The following is a 13,275-nucleotide window of genomic DNA, read 5'->3' as shown; positions in this document are numbered from 1 at the left end:
CTTCTGAGCTTGGGCCGGTAATTAATCATAAGGAAGTTAAGAAGGAAAAATACTGAGCAGAACAGGATTGCCAAGAATATTCTAAAACACACCTAGAGAAAAAAGTGCTCTTTCGCAACTATTTCATTAATAATAATATTGATTATTTTATTACAGCTGGGGTAGTAGCTGGGGTTTCCAGAGAAGTCAGTGGGAGCTGTGCGTGATCCTGAGGTCTAATGGTAGCATCTTAAACAAAAATTGCACTGTATTGTAACAACAGTGAACATGGTGAATACAGGAATGAAAAACGGTTGCAAGCTGTAACCCGTCTGCATCAAAGTCAGCAAGGAAAGGGCATGTCGTACCCTGTATTGTTTGTAAAGTAGAGCACGATCGTACAACCAAAGGCTTGTGTCGTAGTGGATACGCATAGGGAAAGCACTGCAACCTTGATATTCTCTTCACGTACTAAGCACAATGAGCTACGTTTTTTTTGTGTGTCTTGCTGTGCTAGCAGCCCCATTGAAATTATGGAATAAAATGGGTAGGCATGGTACGATCTGTTCTTTAATAATTGCAAAAACACTCTAGGATCTTCAGAAGGAGGATGCTCAAGAACTGTGAAATAGCTTTTATTAGACCGGGTGGAGGGGAATGGTGAGGGGATGGAGAATGATATCATGGGCCCCGGTTCAGATGGTGCTTGTTTAATTCTATCACATCTGAGTGGGGCACTTAAAGGCAAGTTTAATGCCAAGTGTATGAAACCTTGTTGAAGAAGTTAAGCATCAGCTGAGTCAGGTGTACGCCTGTACGCAGCTTGCCCTCTTCTCAGCTCTATTACTCTACAGCCTGGGAGACTAACTGCGAACAGAGAAAACTTGGCAATGGAGCTGGTTTCTTACCCTGATAAGTTGTAACAGACACATGGGTGATGCTGCCTGTTAATTTAGAAGGCATTTAACACTTAATCATGCTTGTCTAGTACAAGCCAGGAAGGACTCTTATTTCCGCAACCTCTAATTGGGTGCCATCAGTAATAGAAGCCTAAAATTGTCCCAGTCAGCAACTGTATTGCCTAATCAGCGGGAGCCTGTGCCCGTTTGGGATCAGACGTAGATAAGCGGGACGGAGAGAGAGAGACATCTGAACGTAGCTGCAAGATGAGCGTCATGTTGGGAGCATAGAGGATGTCTAGATTTATGTGCTTTTTGGCAGCGCTAGTGAGCTATTAATCATTTCTCATGAATAGGACTCTTGTAAATCAGAGGTAGGAAACACATTTCGTGGATAATCATGGCAAAAATGTCAGCTTTGCTATTTGGCCATATGCTGATAGGAGACTTCCCACTGGAGCGGACGCAATCGCACACATAAAATCAAAATAGTACTCCCCTTCCATGGCGAGTTGAAAGCAGGGAGACAGCAGAGAGGTGAACTTTGCATCAGTCTTTGAAAAGCAGGAAGCTAACATGTAATAACAGGGAGGGAGACCTATAGTTTTTTTAAGGTTCAGCTTTACTGAGGGAGCCAGGGCTGAATTCTAGTCAGCATCTGGATATAACACAACACATTTAATAAGACACACTTTGCGTCATTTTAACAGCTGGCTGATCTGTTCGTGGCATTTTCCTTTACTTTTATTGCCGTGCAATTTACTGTATATGGCCCTTCTGTGCAAATACCTCATCAGTCACAGGGTTGCATATTGCATGAAGTGTACTGAATGTGCTGTCAGAATTAAATATTGTCAGGATAACGAGCAAGGGTGGGGTTTTTTAGCTTTATCACTGAAGGCAATGTTCAGGGTGAACAGAACAGTAGAAGTAGCTGAAGAGCAAAAGGTGGAAGGTCTCCCTTCAAATCATGCAAGGCAGCTGTCCCTGGTGTATGAAACCCGTCGCTCAAGGGCTGGCGTTGTTGGAAGTGAGTCCTGCGTGAGGGAGGTGAGGCAGAAAGCCTTACCCAGGGCTTTCCAGTGCATTACTTGCTGTAACCAGTTGGAGCTGAAAATCTCAGTGGCTAAATCTGGATTAACGCAAAATCATTCTTAGGTTAAGGACGTGTCCTCAGTGTGCTTTTGGCTTAAGAAACTTTCTAATGTCCATTTCCTTGAGGGAGCATCCCCTCCGCAGCCCCAGTTTTTCCCATTGGCCTCCAGTCCTACCCTGTTTCTCTATAAATTAGCAACATACAGAAATGGGAATGACGTGCGACTGTTGTCCAAGTTAATGCTGGTCGCATCTACAGCAGGGAATGGTTTTCACACAAGTCCCTGGGTTTTGGGCAGAGCCTTGAATAGCATCCGCAGGGGACCTGCCCCTCGCAGGCGCTGGGATGGAGGCTGCCGGGTGACTGTCCCGCTCTGCCGCTCCAAACATGCTGAAGTAGCGACCGGTGGGAGACTTTTAACTGCATTTCCCGGGAGTGGTGGGAAGAAAGTCCACGCTTCTGAAACTCCCTGGGAAATGTCCAGAAATCCCCATGAATCACAATGATGTTAAAATCCCCTTTCAAATTAGAAGTCATGGCTTTTGCTCAGGGGGAAAAAAAAGTATACGCAGTGTTTTGGAAAGCACTCATGAGTTAGCTTGTAATCAAAAGTACCCTGACAGTGACCGGTGCCAGTGTTTTTCTGTATTTCGGTAGGCCCAAGACAAATGGCAGAGCCGGGCTTAAGATGGGGATGTGCTGGCTCTACAGGCGTTTGGTGCCATCGGTGCATTCAATGCTGCAGACTCACCCCGATACTCCTCATCTCTCCTCTTAAACAACATTAACTGAATTATACTGGAGTATTTCCTTCCACATGGTTACAATACTGGCTTGTGTTTTTAGGAGGATTTTATTATTACTTATTGCCGTTTTCAGGGTTGTCAAGCTTAGGGTAACCGTATTACAGCTCTAGGGATGAATTTGTCCTCAGATAACTTTTATCCACAAGAAGGTGTGATTTCAGCATGCTTGGTTTCTCAGGCAGTCTTTATTCGCTATTGCCTGGCAGTGGGGAATAAGCGGAGAGAGTGAGTGATTCCCCTCTCCTTCTCACTCTCGCTTACAATTCGACGTGTCCCATCTACACTTCCTCAGATTTGCAGTACTCCTGTGGTGGCTGCAATTCAGGACAATTCAAAAAACAAACAAACAAACAAACCAGAGAACATACTTCTTGCAAACAGGTATTTCAGCATCTTTTTTTCTTTGTAGGTTTTTGATTGTTTTTCACGCCCCGCATCCCAGACTTTCCTAATAGGTGTTACTTCATTCATTGTTGTGAAGTTAGCTGTCCATTTAATATTCCCAGACCTCAGTCACGGTCTTAGGAGTTCTGTAGTTTCTGTTATCACTGTCCCAGGAGCAAGTTCTAAATCTCAATGAATTTCTGCGGATATTGAGAAAGGAGTGGGGTGGCAGTTGAGCTGTTAATATACTATGCTGACTTTTTTTTTTTCTCAGATGCAGGTTAACACATTTCAGCTGTGCCTTCTTTTTGCTCATTTAACAAACTTGATGTCTTTCAGTGTGTGGGTCTCTGTTGCCACAATTCAGTCCTGCTTCTCCTCTTGCTGCTCCTGGCTTTACAGTCCTACCTCTTTCGCACTGTCACCCTTCTTGCTTGTTGCATGAGGCTCTGTTACAGAATCACAGAATGTTCGGGGTTGGAAGGGACCTCTGTGGGTCATCTAGTCCAACCCTCTTGCCGAAGCAGGGTCACCTACAGCAGGCTGCACAGGACCTTGTCCAGGCAGGTCTTGAATATCTCCAGAGAAGGAGACTTCACAACTTCCCTGGGCAGCCTGTTCCAGTGCTCTGTCACCCTCAGAGGGAAGAAGTTCTTCCTCATGTTCAGATGGAACTTCCTGTGCTTCAGTTTGTGCCCATTGCCCCTTGTCCTGTCGCTGGACACCACTGAAAAGAGTCTGGCCCCATCTTCTTGACACCCATCCTTGAGGTATTTATAAGCTTTTATAAGCATTTATAAGGTTAAAGTGTTTGCTTTTGCAGAGTTGCTCTTCTGCCTGTCCAGTGAGTTGGAGCAGCTCTGGGCTGGTACAGAGGGATCAGCAAGAGCGCATGGTTAGGGGAAGGGTCTGGGGGAGGGAGAGGAGGAGGAGTGAGGATGGGAGAAACAGAGTTGCTCGTTTCATTGTGGTAATCTAAACCATGCCCTCGCCGATGGGTTTGTACAAAGCCAGCTGAAAAAGATTTGCTGCCTTTGCCACTGGCGTAACAAGGAGGTGAAGTCCGTGCCTTGGTCATTGTGGTTTGACAGCCCAGTGTCCCAGGGCCCTGATGGACCTACGGCAGTGGTGCAAAGCCCTCTAGCAGACAGTGGTACCCCGCTCCCTTTGCACCTGGGGCATGTTGCCCCACCGTGGGAAAGGCGTTGGATCTGCACAGGAACCGGCTGCCGAGCCCGTGCGGCTTGGAGCAGTGCTCGGCACAGTCCTGGTTAGCCCCGAAGGAGGCCTGCTACTTCTTGTTCCAATTTCACGTGCCTCGGGAATGCGCGCGTATCTGCCTCTCAGACCCATTATCTTCAGAAAGTATTACTCCACAGCACTTTTAAGAAACCATTCGGATGATACTTCTAATGTCTTGTTACTTGGGTGCTAAACAGAACAGGTAGAGCAGGATATTTTTCATCAAGTTCTTGTTAAAAATAATGTAAAAACACATTAATTTATACAAAGTCATAAAGATCCAGGACTCCAGTTATTCTCAGAGCCCTTAGGGTGAAATCAGCCCTCAAGTAGAGGCTTTTTTAAGGCTTTTACAGCATGCCAGTCCCATGGGGGATCTGAATAAAGACGTATTATGGAACAATTTTACTGTGTAATTTTCAAGTTCAGTATCTGCCTGGATCTTTTCAGTGTTCAACTGACTTATGATCTTGCAGTACATATATTGATCCCTAATCTTAGACAGATTGAGATTTCCAATGTAAAGCCACATTAACATATTTGTCAACTTGATAAAAATCTGACCCACAATAAAACAACGCTTAGTGTTAAGTATATATAGTATATAAATGTTTGTTATGTACTTATTATATACGAACGTGAGATTATTCTGGTAGCTATATATGACATAATTATACATATATTCATATTATATGTATACAACATATTATGTGTATATATGTAAATATATATTCTTTTTAGCCATTATGGGGAAAAGTCAGAGGAGAGAATGGAGTGGTAAATGCCACCAGTTTTACTTTGTGATACACTGGATAAAGCAGTTTTCTACAGTCCAGACTGAAGAAAATTTTGCCATGACTTAATATGACGTTTCTAACTGAAGAATGTAACTTCAGAACAAGAGTAACTGGCTGTACTTTCTTATAATGCTGCCTGTGATTTGATGCAACTTTTCCTCTGTATATTTTCTTTAATTTTTATGTTTTATGCGAAAGCTGAACAGACTGAATTTGTTTGTAATTTGGAATTTAAAGCAAGGCTCTTTGTTAAAAGCCCAGAGGAAGTTTCCATATGACTTATGGGCCATTTGGGCTCAATTGAATTTAATGGGTTTCAGCTGCACCTCCACAACGGCTTTGAAGGAAGTGAAGGGAGATCTATAGGTCTTAATTGCTCAGGACTGGCTTGTTTCCCTTGAAAAGGCTGTTTGCAAGAAGCAGGTTGGGAGTATTAAAGTCTATATCCCTAAACAGATGAAGGAACTGCCGTTTGAGGAAGAGGCTAGGATGAAAATAGCTTTAAGACATTACTCAGCAGCTGAACTAGTCAATCTGAACTGGTCCATGCTAAGTTCTTGTTTGTTTGCTTAAAAATAGCCAAATAATTGGAGGGCATGGGTAAGCCAAACTTCCTTTATGGTCCTTTCAAGAAAGGAATGGAGATCTTGGAACTGACAAGGTAAATTAGTCTGAGACCAAAAGAGAAACCCAAACAGATAGTCCCCTTGGCCTCTCTCATGCTGGTTGACAGACATGAGTTTTTGAGTCAGCAGGTGAACCATGACTTCCAAGAGCAGTGGTTTGTTTATGCTTCCACTGTACAAAGCGTTTCAGTGGAACAGAACAAATCTCACTGGGCAAATTTCCATTACTGTTTCATATTTCCTTCTGTATGTGCATCACCGATTGGCCTTATAGATTGTTGTTACTAAGTTTGCTAGCGTTATCCCTGGCTTCACATTAGGAGGTGTCTGACCCATAAGAATCTCTTATGACCCTCTTTTCCAGGCAGGCAGGAGAACATGTGAAATACAAAGTTAAGAATATAAAGGAACTATTGTCTCACTCAAGATAAGCCAAGAGACCACATTACAGGAAGTTAACCTTTGGTGTACTCTATCATTTTGGCCGGCATAATACAGGCAAGTCGGAAGGGGACATTCTCCTGAGGTACCCAGCAGATGAATGCCAGATGGTACTGTCGTAATACACAAAAAATAGCTAAATACCTACTGGTTGTGTTCAGTACAAAAGGAACATTTTTCTTTTTCTGAATCCTGCAGGGCAGAACTCCGACAAGCATCTTAATGCAAACATCGCAGTAACTGAAATGTGAAGCTGCAAATCCAAAGAGTTTTCCCAAAGCTTTAAGTGGCTTTTTAGGCTTGATTCAGGTTGGGCCTAATGGACCCTCAAAGGGGAGCATGGTTTATCAAAGACAAGCATTTTAAGTACGGCAGGTTTATGTGGTAGGTAAGTAGGAGTTTGTTATATCAAATAGAGAGGCTTGATGAAGAGCAGAATGACGGAGCTTTACTGATGAGGCCAGCACTGCCTGTATTGTCTGGCTAAGTAGATCCAATCCCCAGCCTAGTGCCTAGGTCAAGTTGAGGGGTTTAATTTTCTGTGGGGAACTGTCTTCCTTGGTGGTTTCTGAATCTTGGACAGGAATGTGTAGAGAAAAATCTCAGGCCACCGTCATCACCAGCACAGTGAGGCAGCAGTGCCTAGCTGAGGGAAACATGTTTACTTTTCCCATGTTAGAATATGTCCATTTCAATTTCCATGCAAGATTATAAGAACAAAAATATGCTGCCCTTTAGGGGAATGGCATTTGGCTAAATACCATGCATTGCTCTAAACCTGACATGTGAAGAGCCGCATGCAAACATTTACATAGAAGAACACTACGGATATGGAGCTGGGTCTCGGTCCTATAGGAAAAATATTTCTGACTGCCTGGGTCTTTCAGGCCATGAAATTTATTGCCTGCAGATAGAGGCTGAGTAGGTAGGTGTGGTGCTGTGACAGAAGTTGGACAGTTAGCTCTGCCCTTCATCACTTGTCCTTAAATCCTCTCCACCGGGCTGTATACAGCCTGTTTTCCTAACAGCTGAGCTTAGGTAGCTGGCTACAGCAATGCGCTTGTATATGTATGCCTCAGTCATTATTGTTTTGTATTCTGCTCTCTTCCTCAAAGCTTCCCAGAAATACTGCTAACGTTTTTCTGTTCATTGTCTGTGGTGGTTGCATCTTCTTTCATTAACTAGGGTAGCTGGTGTTGAAAACCAAACAGAAGGTAATGACAGACCACAGCGAGCTGTCTGTTGCTGCAGATGGAGGATACCTCTAGGATTTGGGTCAGAAAACACTTGGCAAGAGTCCCTCTCATTTCTTCTTGTCACACGTTGAGGAAGCCTGCTTAGTGGCAGGGGTGAGGAAGGAAGCTGGAATCTTAAAATGGCTGCAATAAGATTTTTTTGTTTGTTTTATTTTTGTTTCATATCAAAGCTATTTACAGCGTATCTTGCCAATTTATTCATACTGCTGCTGTCAGGGATTTTTCCCGATTCTTCACTTTCAGAGCAGGAAACCACCCCCTACCCCCCCAATCCCACTGAAGTTTGCAGTGGCAGGAAAGACGAGGCTTGCCTAAGCCCCCTGTAGAATCGGACCTTGCAGAAGTACTGGAAGAAGCTATTTGTTTTCTTTATACACAGTTCAACTTCACACAGGCGGGCACACACACTCAGATGGTTTCCACTCGAAATTCCTCATCTAATCCAAATAGCTCTCAGCCCTGGCTACCAGGCTGTGAAGGGGGTCCCCCTTCCCCGTGCCTCCCCGAGCGCGCAGTGCTCTGTGCCAGGGACGACAGCCCACTCACAAAGTTTGCACGATTTCACTTGCTTGCAGATACGCCTTCAAAAGCTTGGAACCCCTTGCTTCTCTGCTGCTCGTCAAAAGCAGCAGAGTGATACCTGAGGGAGTCCTTTTTTTCTTTGGGGACTCCCTTTATCACACGCCCTGCTGTCTTGGGCAGAGTAAGCCTGAGGTTTGCCAGAGTGGCTGTATGTAAAGCTGACAGTCAGGCAGATCCGTGTGGCCTGGAGGGGAAACAGAAGTGAACCGCACACTTATGCTGTCTGTACACTCGCTACTCTCTCTGTGTAAACTAACATCCTGTATTGTTATAGCTCTTCAGTACAGTCTTTTAAATAAATACCTCTTTTTTTTTTTAAGCTTTTGTTTTTTCCCTCTTTTAGAGCGTGAATGGGTTATGTAATATTTGGTATGGATGGATGGTGGCAGAGCTGTTGGACCCTACTGCACTGCTCTAACTATTGGCTTACAGACTCTTCTGCCCAGGTAGTCCCTTTTCCGTACAAAAGGTTGGAAACTGCCAGTGCTCCAAAACCCACCATTGCTGAGAAATGGTCCCTTGATGCAACTGAAGCTGCTGTGGCTGTGGGCAGGGGAAGAGGATGGTGCATGTGTGAGGCTGGCTGGGAAGGAATGACTTTAGAGATGGGAGAATGCCCACCTTTTCTTCCAGGTCACAGAGACATCAAGACTGTATTGCCCTGACTTTGTCCCATTCCTTTATCTTTGTGGGGATCTGCAAATCCAATTTATCAATCACAATGCCGTACACTAGCAGACTTTTTTGTATTTAACCACTAGGAATCATTTTGCAGATATATCTCCTTTGTCTGCATATCATCTGGAGAAGTACTTGGTGCATATATACATGTTGACCAGACTTCTTTATTTATATTGCCATACCAGTTGTGTTGCTCATTGATCCACAGGATTACATTAGGCTCTGTAGAGATACAGAATCATAAAACTTCAAGATGTGCATTTAAATAGATCAGATCCTTTTTCTCTTAGAGAGGAAGTTATATTGTTTCATGTTTTCAATAGTGTGTATGATTTTTTTGTGGCTTAAAACCATGCAAAATTAAAAAAAAACAGAACAAATGAAAAGACACAAAGGCTTTTGTCCAAGAAGCTCACAAACTAAATTTAGACTGAGGTGATGAGTTAGGTTAAGAAACAGAAGTGGGGCATCAGGTTAAGGAAGGACAAGGGCTATAAAAATAATATTACATGCAGTGCACCCTAATACACTTCCTTTTGCCCTGCAGAGAAATGGCCAAAGCTTAGCCCTCAGGAGCAGGAAACTGTGTTTGTGGTGCTTATTTTTATAGTGCCTAGTTCAATGGGACACTAATCCCCATTTGAGGTCCCTGGGTGCTATAGCAATACAAATAATACACACAAAAAATAGTGGCAATAAGATCCCTTGGCCCAGCTCCCTTCATAGTGCAGTGCCCCTTTTTTCAGCTGAGCCTACACTAAGAAGAAGACAAGACTGTGCAGCTCATAGAGGTGCAGCCATTGTTTTGGCTGTTCATTCTTGCCTTTTGAGGTTTGCTCGTCCCTTTCAGAAAGGATGTTTCAACCTGCAACTGAATTTGATATTAACCCTGCCCTTCTCCCCGTCTGATACTTAATGATACCTGAAATGTTTGGATCTGACTGTGTAGAGGCAGGAATACCAGAAAAGAGGACCATATAATATCTGGGCGTAGTCTGGAGCCCAGCTTCTGATAAGGAAGTGGGAAGACTACAGATGATTTTTTTTTTGTAAGAAGACAGTAGTTCTCAAGAGTCATTTCCCAGAAACACAGATGCTTGCAAAAGAGGCACCAGAAAACACTTGTGCCTGTCCAAAGGTTTTTGCTTCTGATGGCTGAAGTGAAGCCCAGGTTTAAAACTGTTGTTCTGTGGCCTGCTGAGCCCTGGTAGGTCCAGGTCTACCACTGTCCAGCAAAGCTTGCCAGAGTCAAGAAGCTCAGTAGCTTCGTGGGTTATGAATTGTACGGTCTGCTCCATCAGGATTAGCGTGTGCAGTTGGCTCCAATACGCTGGTCTTTGGAATTTAATAATAACCTGGAGAAGTCAAACTGTGTTTAGAGCTTAGTTTTACATGTGGTCTGAGCCCAGCATTCATACCTCAGACATGCTTCTAGCATATTTTGGCCACGTTGTCAGGTGTTAAAGTTTAGCTGGAAAAGAGTTTAAAAGCTGCTGCATTACTGGTTTGGGCCCCACACTGGCCATCGTTCTCCGCTCCTTTACCTGTTATTTCATCCTTTAAGTCCAGCTCTCTCCAGAAGCATGAGCTGTCACGCAGCTGGTAATTCTTATGTGTCCAAGTAATGTGGATTTGGGTCCAGAAGACACGGTCAGTTTGTCTAATTAGCTTCCTGTCACTATAGCCAAGGCAGAAATTTAAGGTACAGTAACTCATTTTATAGTCACTCTATCTGGCACTGCATATAGATTGGAAAAGTTCTGTGCTTGAGCAAGATGTGTGGTAATATTGTTATGCTATATTAAAGTGCTCTTTAAAAATACATTAGATTCTCATGAGTGAGAAAGACTACTGTCCCCTACCACAGCCAGACCTGACACGGGCAAGTCTCCTCCTTACCCAGGACTGCTAAATTCTCCCATGAAGAGGAAAGACAGCCAAAAAGTTGTACTGTACTCTTTTTTTTTTTTATGACCCTTAAAGGGTTTGCTGTTCAGCCTTCAGAAAGGCTAGATAAAGCATTAGCTGTAGGTAGAAGAACGCATTAGGAATGACACTTGTTCACCAGGGCTGTGCATGCACATCTCCCCGTGCCTAACCAAACTGGTGTATCAGCAAAGGATCCCAAATATTTAGGGCAGAAATACTCACTCTGCTGTTTTTCTCCTGGCTTTTCATCTCAGCTTCCAAAAGCTGCCCCTTAAACGTTGCTTGTGAATGGAAAAAATTATGCACTTGCAAATTCTCTCCTGGGGAATGAGGGCTCATATCTCTGCCTCACACTGATACTGTAATTTCACACTTTTTTCTTTTGCCAGCAGTTGAGCCTCTCCTCGTTATGTATGACATGCATGTTTCATTTTCATTAGGACTGGTATAGTTTGAGAGGCCTGATGAGCAAGGGAAGGGGAGTGGATGGGTGGAAGGGCTGCCTCCCGATGGGAAGCAGCCGCAGGAGGCAGCGGGCTCGCCTGTGTCCCAGACACGGCCGCTTTTGTCCTCTGCTCTGCTGCCCTTCCCCGGGTGATGCAGGGTGTCCCTGACACCGACACCTCCGGTGAGACCACGGCCTTCATAACTGCTGTTGCAAAGCAATGTTTACTTGCGGGGCAGGAAAAAACAGGGCTGGAAAGTGGAAGTTACCAGTCAGAAATACCCTCCTTTGCTTCACTGACTGGATGAGACCAGGACATGAAGAGCCTATGGGTGATTAGCTGAGCTTTTGCTTAAACAAAAAAAGTCTAGTGTGGTGCCTGTTGGATGGAAACTAAGCTAAACTAGATAGGGGTCAGGCTCTGCAATGACTTACGATTCACAGCAGCTAGGAGCTGGTCCATTGTATCTGAATAATGTCATGTCCTGACTGTGGTTAATTGCCACCCAATTATCAAAACTTTCTGGGCTGATCATCATCTCAGAAGAGCTCACACGTTATTAATCTTGTCTTTCACCAGGATAAGGGCAAGACGTGGAACCCTTTGTGAGAAGACGGGAATACTACTCCCAGCATTTCTCAGCTTGACTTATGTGGCTGAGCATTTAACTCGTTGAAAAACAGTTTGACGATTACATGGAGGATATTCCCTTCCATGCCCACTGACGGGGTGACCTCTCAGGCACTTGTGTAATCGCTGCTGGGGCTAAACTGTTTGCTTGAGGAGGGCTGCGCAATCTGAATCTGATGTCTGAGCGCTGCCATGGGTCTTCAGTGTCTGTGTTTTGATTACTTATGGAACTGGTCACACATAGGAAGAAGACTGAATTAAAATAACTTAGCTGTAAAGAAGAGATTTTTGTATTAAAAGCCACCCCAGACCTGTAAGGTTGTTATGTAGCAAAATTAAGCTAGACATATCTGTGGATAAACATATACGGCTTAGGCTTTGAATACCCAAAAGGTGCTTTCCTCTGGATGCCTATTACTGTGATGGTGCAGCATCAGAAATATTAAGCAGGTTGTCTGAGCACAACAAAACCTGGTAGCTGTACGTAATGGCCTATAAACTCTGTATTTCCTGAAATGCAGCCTACACTGCAGCGATGCAATCAAACTTCCTATAAAGCAAACCTTCATGTACTCTCCCTGTTCTTTTCTTTCTGCATTCCCACCTTCCTTCCTCTTGGCATTCGCTCACGTGTTATTAAAGTTGTCTCTGAACCTGGCTCAAGGAGTCATACATATTATTTACGTCACAACAGAGCCCGGGGGCATCAGACAGGGCTTGGGGGGTCTGTTGTGCCAGCTGCTATTCAGCCTTTAAGTACAAACATAGCCCAGCCCAAAGAGATTTCTATCTTGAATTTTAACAGGTAGACAGAGGGAGGTGATTGCTTCGCTGACGCTTCAGACTCTCCATTCAAGTTGCTGTGAGTAGTAGTGTTAAGGAAAGCCTCCTCCTCTGTTGCAGAGGTATCACACAAGACTGCCAAATTGAGATAGCCGAAGCTCATCACCAGCTGGCGGTGCAGGAAACACAGCAGCCAACCAGTGGTGTGTAACACAGACCAGGTAGAATTAGAGTGAATGCAACGGTTTCACAAATTCATGGCAAGTCCAATCTGATGCTTATATTCAGAGCATGTGCATATTTCCACCTCAAAAGAAAAGAAAACAATCCCCCCAAGTGCTTCAGAATCAACCAGATTTTTTAAAGCTTTTCACTGGAAAAAACCCTTTAAACCGTTTAAAGCTGTGTTAGAAAGTCAGCCTGTAAGTATACAAAACACTGGAGACCATCATATGCTAATCTGAGTTTAACAAAACACATAGCATTACCAAGCGTAATTATACAGTCCGGCTATTAGTAGCTTTACCTCTGGCTGTTCTCCATCCTGCTTTCAAGCTACATCCTTTCCTTTCATCTTATTCTACACCACATGAAACAGGTGAGCTGTTCCCTTTATATAGCTCAGGGCTCCAGTCACATGGCCCTCAAAGCTTGGTATCTTCATTTAATCAGTTAAAAGAATCGAAATAATCAGAGAT

The sequence above is a fragment of the Opisthocomus hoazin genome, chromosome 3 (assembly GCF_030867145.1).
Source record: "Opisthocomus hoazin isolate bOpiHoa1 chromosome 3, bOpiHoa1.hap1, whole genome shotgun sequence".
NCBI lineage: Eukaryota > Metazoa > Chordata > Aves > Opisthocomiformes > Opisthocomidae > Opisthocomus > Opisthocomus hoazin.
The sequence above is the reverse complement of the archived record's forward strand: the minus strand, read 5'-3'. Positions refer to the sequence as shown.